Genomic DNA, 15233 nt, shown 5'->3' with positions numbered 1-15233 from the left:
GTTTCTTTGTCATCAATTAATTGACCATGTATCGATAGGTTTATTTCTGGGCTATTTTAGTCTATTGATCTATGTGTGCCTGTTTTTCTGCCAATACCATACTGTTTTGATCACTGTAGCTTTGTTCTTTATATATTTTGTAATATACTTTGAAATCTGTAGTCCTCTAGATGTGTGCTAAACCTGCTTTAGGTTGAAGCTCCAGGACAAGCAAACAGGCCTCTTGGATGGGAAGCCTAGGAGTGTGTGTCACTTGGCTGTGGGGGTGGCAGCCTGCCAAGAACTCTCTCTCTGATAGTTACAGCCCCATGGGATCCAGGAATGAAAGTCCTTTGGCCACCAGGTACAGGCAGTCAAGGGTGTTCCCTGGGCGGCAGCTGCAAAGACTTGTGCACTAGGCATGTGTGGAAGCTCTCTCAGGGAGGTATTAGCACGGGGAGGGCAGTGGAGGCAGCACCTGCGGGAGGTTAGCGCCTGCGCTCTGAGTTCTCCAGGAGCGATTAACTAGACCCCCAGATGTATGTAATCAGAGAGCTGCCTCTCAGGCGGCAGCCGTGATGGGCCGCTAAGAGGAAGCTCAGTCTGTCCCAGCAGGACTGAGCTGGTGGGTCTGTTGCCTCTGGCTGTGCCCTGGAGGTGGTGGCCAATTATGAACTCTTTCTCTGCTGGAGATAGCCCTGTGGGACGGCAAGAGGAAGCCCCACTGCCCACCAGAGCCAGGCCATGGAGAAGTGTGACTGGGGGCAGCAGCAAAACCCGGGGCGGCAGACGTGCGTCAGAGCTCCCGTCCAGGACATACTGGTGTTTTGGAGCAGGGCAGAAAAATCTAGACTTCCAAAAAGATGACGGTGCCCCGGGGAGGAGCAAGGTGGAGAGACAGCGTGAAGATGGTGCCCGGTAGTCTCCGTCCCAGAGAGCAAGCAGCAGGCACCGACGCTGGGTCAAGCCAGAGGCCTGCCCGCCGGCCCGCGCTCCGCGGACGGGCCTCGCCCACACCAGCGGGGCCCCTCCATCCGCGCTCCACGCTGGGCTGGTGAGTCCTTGCGTGTTCGCGGGTGCTCAAGTCACTCCAGCCTGTGGGTCTCGCCATTGCTTTTCAAAGCTAGATGTGTTGGGGGCTCATCTCTCAGGTGCACGTCTTAAAAGTTAGGATGTGTCTGATGTGGGGTTCAAATCCTTAGGTCCTCAAGGAGCAGCTCCGGGTTTGAGTTTCTTCCAGACGCTGGGCCGCGTGGGGGTGGGGTTTGTGGCATGATTGTGCCTGAGAGTCTTCTACCTGTTTCCGTGTGGACCGTCTCTTATTCACCGAATTTGAAGGAGAGTAGGTGTCACCAGCCAGTTTTTAGATTTTTTTTTTAAATTGGGGAATATTAGGAAACAGTGTGTTTCTCCTGGGCCCACCAGCTCCAAGTCGCCATCCCTCAATCCAGCTGTGGAGGGTGCAGCCCAGCCCCAACTCCAGTTGCTGTCCTCAATCTTTAGTTGCAGGGGGCGCAGTCCGCCATCCCATGAGGGAACCCAACCGGCAACCCTGTTGTCCAGAGCTCAGGCTCTAACCAACTGAGCTATCTGGCCGCCCCAGTTTATAGGTTTTTTTTTTTTTCCAGAGGGAGTTGTTCCATATGTACCTGTAGACTTGGTGTGTAGATTTGGTGTGTAAGGTGAGTTTGGGATCTGCTTACATCATGTCTTGAACCAGGACTCCCCCTCCGCATAGTATTGACTTTTTCAAGGTTCTCATGGTTTTACGTGGCACCAGCATAGTTACTAAAGAAGAATTGGTGGTTGTCTGCAATGTCAGCCTTCAGAAGTTAATGACACAGCACAGATATTGCTATCCTTCCTTTACAGACCTTTTGGATGTGTCATCTGTGGATTTATTTGAACTTAGTTTTGAATCAGCTTTTGATATCCAGGCAGTGAATTTCATTAGGTTCCTGCTACTAGTCTACCTTTTCCTCCGCCTATTGCCATTGCAGCTTCCTGGTGCTGAGAACGTAGCACACACCAAGCGGTAGCTGGCAGAATAGTGGCCCCCCGGAGATGTCCACATCCTAATTCCAGACCCTGTGAACCTGTCCCTGTGCAGGGCAAAAAGGACTTTGCAGATGTGATTAAGGATTTTGAGATGGGGAGATGAGCTCAACGAAATCGCAAGGGCACTTATACATGAAAGTGGGAGGCTAGACGGCGGCTTTGGAGAGGGAGGAAGGGTCCACAGCCAAGGAATGTAGGTAACTCTAGAAGCTGGCCAAGGCAAGAAAACAGATTCTCCACGCAGAGCCTCCAGAAGAAATGCAGTTCTGATGACACCTTGATTTTAGCCCAGTGAGTCCCATTTTGGACTTTGAGCTTCAGAATTGTAAGACAATAACATCTGTGTTATTTAAGCAAGTTTGTGGTGATTTGTTATAGCAGCCAAAAAAAACTAACACACAGGCGTTGTGTTATGTTGTTAATATACATTATCTAAACTTAATCCTCTTGCTACAGTCTTTTGAGGTAGGTCGTATTATCTTGGTTTTGCAGCAGAAGAAACAAATCGGGAGAGGAAGTTCCAATATATTGGGACTTGATGCTAACATCCTTTTGTTTACTCTGTGTCCAGTCTTTGTATATTCGGTAGCATCCAAACGTGTATTTTCAAACGTGTACTGCCTGTCCAGATCGGAAGCTTCTGTTTTCCTTTATTCCTTTCATGGACGCCTCTACATCCTTTTGATTCCCTTATCCTTCTTTGAACGTTCTGTAACTCATGATGTATTTCTTGGGGGAGAAGAACTACCGTAAGCCCTTTTCAAATTGTTCCTTGAGTGTTCAGTTAGCATATGTTTATAAGTAAATTGAGGAGGAAACATCATCTGATGCCAGGTGCTTTCCATATATGATCTCATTTTATCTTTATAGGAATCCTAAGTTATGCATGTCATAAGCTCATGGTATAAACAAGAAACTTGAGGCTTGGAGGGTGGATAGCTGATTCAGGATCAGACAGTTTTCACATGTTGGAGTTCAGATTTGTGCCTAAGGCTACCTCGTAAGTCCCACGATGCTTCTGAGATCATGGAGGCGGACTCCCGTGGACACAATCAGTGGAAGGGATGAGGAAAGACGCACTGTGCTGGTGAGCTGGTGCTGTGAAGCCAATCCGACGGCTGGTGGAGTAGCTCGACATCGGTGAAGCCAGAACAGCTGTGGCTGGCTTGGGTCCTTTCCCTGATAACGATCATCTTCCCTCCTGGGCGTTTTGGCAGGTGAAACTCTGTGAGGTGATGACGGAAAGGGAAGGAGTGGAGCGAGTGTGTGCTGGTCTATATCAGTGTGTGGGTTATAAACCATGTGGGTTAAAAACCGTTTCTGGTTTTTGTTGTTGCATTTTTTTGCCTGTCAACATGAGTATCTCACACACAATACTGAGGGGGAACAAAAGAGGACTTCAAAAAAGTACATATACCTAAATCCCAGGAACTTCATGTTTGAATTGTTTTTATTGGATTCTGAAAATGACCCATGTTCTGTGTTTTACTGGATTTGGAAAAAAAAGAGTTTGGAGCCATTTTTTTTTTTTTTTTTTTTTTGAGATTGTCTAGTTCATGATCCTGGTTCTTTGGGAGGAACTTGATTCAGAGAGTTAAGAGTCTGGTCCCTTGGCCTCTGAGTCCAGTCTTTTCCTCACTTATCTGTGTCACGTTGCTGATAAGTAGGCCAGAGATTTTTGGGTCAAGGTGCCCTCCTCATTTCTTTATTGAGATCTTTTATTAAGGTCAGCGTGACAGCCTGGGGGGCATTTATGATTTAATCTCTTGAAAGAAGCAGGAGACTGCCAAGTGCTAGTTCCTCCTCTGAAAGGTCCTTAGGTTCCTGGACTTAGCGGCTGAGGTTGCACAGTGTTTTGTTCTTTTGGTTAAGATAAGAATCTGAAGGTGGAGTTCCTTTATTTGAAGCAAACCAAAGCAAATCCAAAATACTCTCCCCTTAAAGGCAAACAAGTGTATAGTTTTTAAGGTGGCAATCTAAAATCAGAAAGTTCTAAAGAATTATTTTTGGTACTTAGGAATTTGGGCCACTTAAAAGGCTTAAACTAGGAATTGATGATTTTAATGCTTTTGTTTGGCTAAGAAGAGAAATCTCTATTAAAAGGGAGCCTGTTGTTTGTTGATTTATTGATGATAGCCATTCTGACTGGAGTGAGGTGGTATCTCATTGTGGTTTTTATTTGCATTTCTTTGATGGTTAATGAGGTTGAGCATTTCTTCATATGTCTGTTTGCCATCTGTATGTCCTCTTTAGAAAAATGTCTCTTCATGTCCTCTGCCCATTTTTCAATTGGGTTGTTTGTTTTTTTGGAGTTGAGTTGAGTGAGTTTTTTATAAATTTGGGATATTAACCCCTTATCGGATATATCATTGGCAAATATCTTCTTCCATTCAGTAGGATCCCTTTATGTTTTATTGATGGTTTCCTTTGCTGTGAAAAAACTTTTTAGTTTGATGTAAGCCCACATGTTTATTTTTCTCTTACTTCCCTTGCCCGAGGGGATATATCGGTAAAAATCTTACTCCGGGTAATATCTATAAAGTTTCGTTCTATATTTTCTTCTAGGAATTTTTGAAACTAATAAAAAAAATGTTAAAAAAAAAAACAAAAAAAGGGAGCCTGGAGCTACTGTCCTGAACTTCCATTTGCAAATCTGAAATCTGGAAGGGGTTGGGCAAGCTTGGAGAAGTTGTAGAACTCACTTCTTGGCCCTCAGCTAGAACCATACTCAGAGTATCTCAGAATAGTGAGTTGGCACTAGGAAAAACTGGTTTCTGAAGAAGAAATGTTCATAACTTCTTATGGGGACATGCATGGGTAGTTTATCAGTTTTCACAATCAAATTCTTTCTTGGATCTCATAGCAGATCAGGCTCGAATCTTCTGATTTGGTGTGTTTCCAGGGCGCATTGCATTTGATGAATGATTGTCCTACAGTAGCTCTGGGGCTGTGATTGGTTAGGCCTGGGGAGCGCAAGGCCAGGCATCCCTCTATCCCTTCCCACTTCTTCCTGGGTCTCCTCCCCACAAAATACTCTTCCAGACTGTCTCGGAGCGCCCCCTGACCCTGACTTCTTCCTTTTCTGTTTCTGAGATGAGCCCCACTTTATGTTAAGCACTCTTCTTTGGCCCCTGTCCAATTGTTGGCCTTGGTGGTCCTCTTGTGCTGGGATCCTGGGATGCTCAGCCGAGCGTCATGCTCTAGGCCCTTCCTGCCCCACTTGGGCAGGAGCTGAGGCGTCTGGCCTAGTAGTGCTCTGGGCTGCAACAAGTCACCTTTTGAATTTTTTCAGGTCTCCTTTACACCCAGATCTGCCCACTGGCTTCCATGTGGTCTCAAGGACCTATCCGTGTCTTGGGAGCCTGCCGGCACTCAGTCTCCCCGCTCCTGTTTGGGTCAGCCCCTTCTGCTTGTCCTTACCTCGGTCCACAGGCAGGAACCCAGTTATCTGCCTCACTTCTCTGTTTGACTGTCTTTCTGCCCATTTCCTGGAATAGTTCCTGCTTCCTTCCTGGTCCTTGTTTAGTTTACTTGTCGGAAAACATTTTGTTTTCCTACTTGTTGGAAAACTTTGTGGTTCACCATGGTGACGGATGTGCTCCCTTCCCTTCCGCCATCCCCATGCTGTCTGCCTCCCTGGAGGACCGTTGGTTGCCGACCGCTTTTGCCATTGGATTCTGCTTGCTGAGCTGGCTTCTGAGGCCGGGTCTACTCTATCCCTACCCTACCGAGTTCTGCAGGTTCTAGGTTGGGTCTCTTCACATCTCTCATCCTATTGCAGCTAATCAGCCTTTGTCTGTACATTACCTATCCCCAAATCTCACGTTTGTTTGGATTCAAAATTTTCCTACCATATAATTTCTTGTTCCTAGTTGTGTTAATGTGCTTTCTCATGTGTGGTCTCTCTTTACTGGCATAGATTTAGAGGCAATGTGAGGTGTAATTATTGGTGATTGTCCCTACCTGGGAAGGGCTCCTGTCTCCACCATTACATTACAGATATGCCACCCAAAGATCCTAATGGCTACCTTATTGACAAAACTATTGGCTACACAATGTAATTTATAGATGATGTGATATAGAATTGCACACCTGAAATCTATGTAATTTTAATAACAATTGTCACCCCAATAAATTAAAAAAAAAAAAGACAATTGAAAAAAGAAAAAAAAAAAACTATTGGCTGCATCTCAGTCCTCTCTCTCTCTTCCTTAATCTCTTTCCACCATTTGGCAAAGCTGACCTCCCATTCTTTCTTAAAACACCCTCTTGCCTGGCCTTTGATGGGAATTTGTTCTCCCCACCCTCTCTTTGGCGCCCATGATTGTGACTGCCTTTCCTCATTTTTCCTGAGCCTTCCTCCTCTTCCTTCCACCCTGGGGACCCTCACCCTGTCTCCTAGGACGACTGCCTTTATGTTCTTGGTGAAGTCACATGCAGTCCTAAGCATGTAACTCACAGTCCCTGCCTCAGGGACACTCCGGTATTATATTTCCGTTTTAGAATTGGAGGGGGATGTGACAGGTTCCTGGAGCCAGGTCCTCTACACCAGTTCTTTTTCACTATTCCATCCTCTTGTTATTCCTCCATTGCCCCAGACAGGGAACCTTGGACTCTTTGATTTGATTTCTTTTTCTCCTTTAAGCAACAGCAATTTTTTTAATTTAATTTTTTTTGGTTTTGTTATTAGTTTTATAAGTAACGGCATTTTAACAGTACATTCCTACGTCCTGCCATCCTCTTCATTCTTCCTTGTGGGAAAACAAAACCTGTGCATTGGTGTTGTTCTGTAGCAAGAAGGCCGCTGGATGCAGAGCTTGGGTGACTCAGTTTGCCTGAGGCAGTCTGAGGGGACACATGCATCCCCCACCCCCCACCCCCTCACAACACCCCTACACACACACACCCCCCACACACCTCTACATCTCCCCACACCCACTCAGTGAGGACACAGATGTGCTCCTGGTTCTTTTGGAGTGTTCCCTATATGTTCTGTTGTCCATTTGGGGGCTTATACCTGGTCTCAGAGTGTAGTTTACTGTGACGGCTATTGCCTGAGGTGTTCTTCACGTTAACACACCCACAGGTGCCAGAGCTGTGGCTGGAAGGCAAGATGGTCAGAACACACTCCTAAAGAAAATATTTAACTTTAAAAGGAACAACCTGGCTGTACTCGCTCACACTAAGCAAACAAACAAGCAAAAGCAGTACTTTTGGAATTATTTTTCTTAAGTCAGTTTGCTTTTTGTCATGAAAGCAACTCAGAACCTCTGAAAGCTGTCTCTTTAATCGACCATATAAACCCTTTTACCTAAGTCACTAGAACAAAGCAGGTAAGTGGAAAATAAGAGTGACAGTGTATTTAATGCATTTGGCATCTTGCTTGAGCCACATGACACACCTATGAAGTGACGCATATTCTCTGTTCCCACCTTTTGCAGAGAAAGTGGTTGAAAAGTGAGAAGACTTCATATCTCTTGTTAGGAACAGAGCTTGTACTGGAACAGGCGTGCTTCTCCCTTGGCTTGCGTTCTTTCTGTTCCGCTATGTTCATTACTGTTTGCTATGCTCAATCTATAGTCTGTTAGAGTTGAATGGACTGTGAGACGAATCCATCATCTTGGCAAAAGCGTGCAATAAAATGACTGTAAACTCAAAGTTCTGTTGGTTGAAGTAGTTTGTAAAGGCTCGAGACATCAACGTTATAATTAAAAAGCCTTGATCTGGGGAACAGCCCCAGTGAAAGGAAACATCACAGCGTCTCAGTTCTTTCACGCTGGATAGCTAGATTAAGGACTCAGAATCTGTGAGTAGATTCTTCTAGAATTATTTCCACAAAGATATATATATATACATATATATATATGTATATATATATACTTTTTAAGTATATATATACTTATATATATATATATATACTTTTTTATATATATATATACTATAGTATATATATATATACTTTTTGTTTTTTTGGTAAAGAATTTGGCTCCTTGCTGAATGTGAAAGAAATATAATCTTTTTGCACTTCATTTCTAGGTCAGTGAAAAGCTGCATGACCTCTAATGGACAGGATGTAGAGGCCAGGAAGGAGAAGGGAGACCTCTGACAAAGAGCTGCCTGGGTGACCTCTAAAGCCATTGGACCTTCCCAGACACTTATCTGGGGTTCCAGAGGTCCGTGCAGGTTACAGACAGTTAATTGGACCTGCAGGTTGCAAGAAGTGGATGTATTCCCATGAGGGTCATGTTCCACGCAGTGGGTTTTACATTTTGAGTGGCACTGCTGTCATCTGCAGGGCTTTTTCTGGGCCAGTGGCAAGGCTGGAGTCCTGCTTCTTGGGTTCCCTTGTCCCATGGCAGCCCTTGAGGAGGCTCCCACCGGGCTCAGGCTGGCTCACGAGAGCTGATGGGATGCAGTTCTTCCCAGCTCTGCATTCTCTGACTGCACATTGGTCACTTGAAATTGCCATAGTGGGAGTTTACACCATGGAAATTGGCAAACACTCCACATCAGGTTTCTTCTCACCTTCTCCTGAGACCAGCTTATTAAACATTTACCAGCACATCACTCTCTGCCAGGGGCCTGAGGGTCCTGTGTAGGAGATTTGAAAATTACTAGTATGGTGCTTTAGTCCGCTGGGAAGTAGTTGTATTAGTTTACTAGGGGTGCCTAAACACAGTATCAAAATCTGAGTGGCTTAAACAACAGAAACTACTTGTCTCAACAGTTCTGGGGGCTAGAAGTTCAAAATCAAGGTGTCCACAGGACACCTCTGAAGGCTCTGAAGACTCTAGGGAAGAATGTGTTCGAGGTCTCTCTCTTAGCTTCCGGGAGTTTCCTGACTTATGACAGTATAATGCTAGTCTTCGTATAGCGTTCTCCCTGTTCTGTGTCCAAATTTCCCCTTTTTATAAGGACATAAGTCACTGGATTAGAGTTCACCCTAATGATCTCGTTTTAACTTTATTTTGTTTGTGAAGACCCTGTCTCCAAATAAGGCCACATTCAGAGGGGTACTGGGCATGAGGACTCCACTATGTCTTTAATTGGAGGACAGGATTCAGTCTATAATACAACAGTGGCCAAGCATGGATTTTGGTTCTTTGCTGTCTCTTATTGACTGTGTGGCCTTAGTTTGACATTTAACAGTCCCAGTGTTATATCCAAAAAATAAGGGGCTTAGATCATTGTAATCTGTGAGATTTTAACTCTAAAATTCTGTGTCTTTACAAACACATTGTTACTGAGCCTCCATTAGTGGGATCAGCCTCTAATTTGTTTTCATGCTTTCTTTATGTATAAGGGAAGCTGTTTAGAAGTTGCTGGTTAATAGCAGTAGCTTCTTCTTTTTTTTTTTTTTAACGCAACTACAATTTGCCAGGCATTCCATTAGGAGCTTTATATATTTTAACACTCAGAGAAGTCCTGCACTGTATTTATTAGAATTCCCATTTGATAGTTGAGGTGTCCAAGGTGTAGAGAGGTCACTTAATTTGTTAAAATTCGTACTATTAGCAAGTGGCAGAGCTGGGTTCTGAATCCACATTTTTATGACTCCAGAACCAAAGCTCTTTATATGCGCCTTCTCCTTCGTGAAGATGACAAATCCTAGACACTGGGTTCTCATGACAGCTGACAATCTCCGTTATGCATCCCATTTACTCACCTGAGAGGTTTATCATTTAGCTCCTTTCAGTTTCAGGTTAAGCTAAGTTCCTAATACTTTTTTTTTTTTTTACATTTTTTTTTTTACATTTTTTTTTGTTAGTTTCAGATGCACAATGTAATAGTGAGACATTTATCATTTATATGCCTCACACAGTGACAACCCCCCTGCCCCCATCCATTTCCCCTCTGACATCGCACACAGCCATTATATTCCCACTGTCTTTATTCCTAATGCTGTAGTCCACTTCTTGTAAATATATATATATATATATATATATATATATATATATATATATATATATATATATAAAATTGTAGTTGACATTTATTATTGTTCAGCTTCAGCTTCAGGTGTACAGTGCAGTGATCAGGCATCTACATCTTCCCGGAGGTGGTCTCCCTAACGAGACAAGTGTCCATCAGACACCCTACAGAATCTTTACAACATTATTGATTACATTCCCCAAATTGACTTTCGTATCCCCGAGGCAATCTTGTGGTTATTGACTGTGCTTTCTAATCCCCTCACCTTCCCCCTTATCCCCACCCCCCCTCCCATCTCAGTTTTTCCTCTCTGTCTCTGAGACTGTTTCTGATTAGTTCATTCATTTATTCTTTTCTTTAGATTGCACATATAAGTGAGATCATATGGTATTTGTCTTTCTCTCACTTATTTCACTTAACATAATGTTCTCTGGGTCCATCATATTGTTGCAAATGGTAAGATTTCTTTCTTCTTTATGGCTGCGTAATACTCCATTGTATAACTGTACCACAGTTTCTTAATCCAGTCATCTAAGTTCCTAATTCTGAAGGGAGATCAGAGCAGATGAGATCTCTGAGCTGCCCTTTGGAGGAACCCACACCCTTTCAGTGTGTCCACAATACTTGCATCCCAGAAAAGGTTTGAATTTGTTAACTGTGCTTACAATCACACAACTCATGGAGTTCCGAAAAGGTTCACTTTAGTATAGATGACCCATATTTTTCTTGCTTTTATGGGACCCCGACCCTCAGAAACCTTTCTCCCAGTTAGTCATGGGCTTAGTTACCATGTGGCAGCTCCCATTTTATTCCTCTGATGCTGGGCAGTTACCTGTAGACACTTCTCTATTGCCACCCACGCCTCTGCCACGCCCAGGAGTAAGGGCACCTCCCCTCCCAGGTCCCCTCCCTGGGTGCCCTCTCCTCTGCTGGTGCCAGTGATGCGGTGGAACACCACAGCCGTGTGGTGTTCCATGGAGTCAGTTCCTCTTTTTACCTCATGACAGGTAGCTGCAGCAATGCTGCTCTTGTCTCAGTACCTTAGATGTCTTCGGTGACAGACAACCTTCATTTTCAGTACAGTCTCTGTACATGGCGGGTTGGTCTGGGCTGGGCTCAGACCAAACACCAAGCCCAGGGCTACTCAGAATTCCCTCTTCACTGAGGACAGAGGGATGCCTGTTGGGCCGTCTTCTTCCAGGAAGCTTTGGCTGCTCGTTGACATAGGTTCCTGGTGATCTGGCGGCTCACCCCTCACCCCCCAATACCTCAGTCATACCCAGATGTCCCTCTCTGTGCTGGGATCCAAGGACAGCAAAAAAGATACTATTAATTGTTTGCAGTGCCGAGGAAGATGTGAGGCCGTACAGTTGGATGGCTGTAGGACTTGGTGATATTACTACAGGTCTTATTTGGCAATGTATGTAGCCGATTTCATAGACCATCCTGCCTCTGTTTAACCAAGCTCCTGTTCAAGTGCCAAATACCATTACCTGCATATCTGGTAATGGAAAACTCCTGAGAAGGTCGTATGAATGTGAAGCTGCTAATCAGATACGCTCGCAGGAGAAGTCCCGGGGAAGGACACCCTGTTCCACTGTAAACAGGATCACAGTTTACCTGAAATATCTGTGTGTGTGTTTATTTATGGCATTAGCTCATAATTTGGGTCCCAGTTCTGTTTACTACACTTCTTATCAGTTTGTCCTCCTCCTTTTGCCTGCTAGCAAGAACTTCTTAGATGGGATGGGAAAATCCTGGTGGGACAGGCCAGCCCGTTTAATGAACTTGGTCAATCATATTGCCAGCATTTAGAGGAAGCATGAGAATCAAACTAATGCAAAATGTAATCTGAGAACGCCTGAGGCTAAAAATGTGAGAGTGACCAGAGGGTAAGGGGGGAGGGGGTGGTAAATGAGGGTAAGGGGGGAGGGGGGTGGTAAATGAGGGCAAGGGGGGAGGGGGGTGGTAAATGAGGGCAAGGGGGGAGGGGGGTGGTAAATGAGGGCAAGGGGGAGGGGGGTGGTAAATGAGGGCAAGGGGGGAGGGGGGTGGTAAATGAGGGCAAGGGGGGAGGGGGGTGGTAAATGAGGGCAAGGGGGGAGGGGGGTGGTAAATGAGGGCAAGGGGGGAGGGGGGTGGTAAATGAGGGCAAGGGGGTTGGGTCAAGTGATGGTCACTGGGGGTGGGCTGGGTTCTGCTCTTCCGTGGTCCTGGAATCTTGTCCACTTTTAGGCATCCTACGGGTGTGAATTTGCTGTGGAACTTGGTGGGGGCTGTGCTTTACATGCAGGGGGTCCTTGTTCAGTTGGTGGTGATGATGACGATGATGTAGATAAGGTTCAATTTGGTTCAGCTCAAGTTGGGTGCACTCCTCTGGGGATCCCCAGGTGACTCATTCTCTCAGACTCCTTAGGAGGACCTGTATTTGAGGACCATGAATGCCTCTCTGGGCTCATAATGGCCGGAATCTGTTACCATTTGGGTCCAGTCAGTCTCTGGGCACCTCTGTTGTCCTGGGTTCATGGGTTGAGGGACATACAATCCGTGGATAATGGGATTGGACGCATTAAGCCACATGACTTTCTAGGTCTAATCCAAGCCCTTTATTCTGTTGAGGTGACTGAGGCTCAGGTATGAGGATGAACTTGAATGACGTTCAGAATGCAGGTGTTCTGACTCATGGTTCAGGTCCCTGCTACCTCCGGGATCCCCTATGGCGATGAGCTCGGTCACGAGGATGCTTGTTAGTCATGACGATTCGTGGGCCACCTCTATGAGATTCTGATTTTAATAAATACTCTGAGCCAATACTGTACAATCAAAATATATAAGCCATATATGTAGTTTAAATTTTTCTAGTGGCCTCATTAAAAAACAAGTGAGGGGATCAAGTGTATGGTGATGGAAGGAGAACTGACTCCGGGTGGTGAACACACAATGGGATTTATAGATGATGTAATACAGAATTGTACACCTGAAATCTACGTAACTTTACTAACAAATGTCACCCTAATAAACTTTAATTAAAAAACAAAAACAAAAACAAAAACAAAAAACAAGTGAAATTTTAGTAATGTATTTTATTTAATCCTGTATAGCCAAATTACCATTGTAATATATCTATCTAAAAATTTACTAATGAGTTACTTGACTATTTTTGGCACTAAATCTTTGAAATTTGGTGTGAATTTTACACCTGTAGTGCATCTTAGTTGGGATTAGCTACATTTCAAGCCTTCAAAAGCCACAAGCGGCTCGTGGCTGCCGATCTATAACTGTTCTTCCCAGTCTTTGGAGCTCTTCATAAAAGGCATGAGCTGCCAACAAAGTAAAGAGCTGCCCATTGCTCGACTTGTTCAAGCATCTAGTGTAAAGTTCAAAATCCAAGTGGCCTGCCACTCGAACCTTGTAAATTTTGTGGGTGGAAGCACATTCGTACACAGGGATGTGTTTACACTGCAAATACGCAGGAAACCATTGGCGGTCAGATGACACAGACATCTTGAAGCCACATGCCACTCACACCACTGAGCGTGTGTGTTGGTACGTGTGGACTATTGTGCAACCACTGGGAACTGTATGTGCTGAAGGCATGGCCACCCAATGAAGTGTGCCAGTGGAATTTTCAACCAGAAGCAGCCTAAAGTTTTTGCCATTTAATCTGTAAATGCGATAGGGGCATTTTTGCACATGAATCAACTTGTTTGGATTGATAAACCTTCTCTGTGCTCTGTCCCTGTCTCAGACTCACAGAGGGGCTCTGTGGGTAAGTTTGCAGGGGGGGGGGGAAGAAGGTGCATGGAAGTTCAAGGTCAATTTTTCTGAAAAATGCAGCATCTGGGGCCCAGGGTGGAAATCCAGGAAAGGTCTTCTCTCTGACTTTCTACTCTCCCCACCAGAAGTGCTTTCCAAAGGGTTGAGGAAGGAAGACTTTTAAATGCTACCTAATAAGACAGAAGCACATATGATGGGACTTACATTTCTGTTAATGTAATTAATTAATGTAATTAGTGATTAATTATATTTGAAGATTAGTTATAAAGATATCCATTGTTTAAACCTGCATCTCAGCATTCTTTTTCATCTGCCGTATGCTTCATTTTGATTAAAAAAAAAAAAAAGAAAAAAGAAAAAGGGAAAAAAAATGAGCTATCAGAAGGAAACTGGGTATCTTGTGCATGGTCTATGCTTGAAATGATGTCATGTTGTATTGTGGGGCCACTTCAGTGGCATCTACTTTTGAGGCCCTGAGAGGCCCTGGCTGTGCCTGGGGAGACTGGTGGTACCCTGAGAACCCTGGCTGTGCCCAGGAAGTCTGGCTGTGCCCAGAAGGACTGGTGATGCCCTGGGAGCCCTGACTGTGCCCAGGAAGTCTGGCTGTGCCCAGAGAGAGTGGCAGGGCCCTGAGAGGCCCTGGCTGTACCCGGGAAGACTGGTGGTACCCTAAGAAGCCCAGGACGTCTGGCTGTGCCCAGAAAGACTGGACGTACCCTGAGAGCTCTGGCTGTGTTCAGGAAGTCTGGCTGTGCCCAGAAGGACTGGTGGTGCCCTGAGATACCCTGGCTGTGCCCAGAGATCCTGGCTGTGTCTAGGATATTGCATTCACCTCCAGGCTCCTCGCACAGGGCCCCTCGCGGAAGATACTTGTCGCGTAGATTGTGAGGTGAGAGCCTGGAGGGGTGGAATGTGGGGACAGAGCCAGGAGTGCCATTTCCAGACTCTCGGCCTCACGTGGAAAGGTGCTGGCTCAGGTAGTAAATGGCCATCAACTGTAGCTATTTGGCTGTCAGCTGTAACCAGTGAGCCATTGGCCACTAATATAACTGCCGTGGCTATGCTAGCAGCGGATGGTGGCTGGCAAGTGCAGATTGCAGTTAGCAAGGGGTTGGTAGGTTGGTAGGTTGGCAGAGAAGCAGATGGCGGATTTCACATTGTGTGGATCCTGCTTTCTGTGTCTCCAACCGAGCCGCCAGCGAGAATATAGTGGTATGACTCCCCTATCTATGGTTCCATTGGTGTTCCTTTTTGGCCTTGCCATGTCCTGCGTTCTTATTTGGGGAGCAGGAGCTGAGACCCTGCATGACACATGGCACAGCAAGCAGGGTATGGTGTAGGCTGAAACTCTCTGAAATGTAATGGAGCAGTTTATATGTATGAACACTCAGTCTCAGGAAGACCAGGAGGAGCAGCTGCCGGAAGCTGGACAACCGTGGAGGGGTGGGAAGATGTGGATGGTTCTCCAACCAGTATAGGCCGGAGAA

Source organism: Rhinolophus ferrumequinum, chromosome 2 (genome assembly GCF_004115265.2).
Source record: "Rhinolophus ferrumequinum isolate MPI-CBG mRhiFer1 chromosome 2, mRhiFer1_v1.p, whole genome shotgun sequence".
Classification (NCBI taxonomy): domain Eukaryota; kingdom Metazoa; phylum Chordata; class Mammalia; order Chiroptera; family Rhinolophidae; genus Rhinolophus; species Rhinolophus ferrumequinum.
This window is presented reverse-complemented; position numbering follows the sequence as displayed.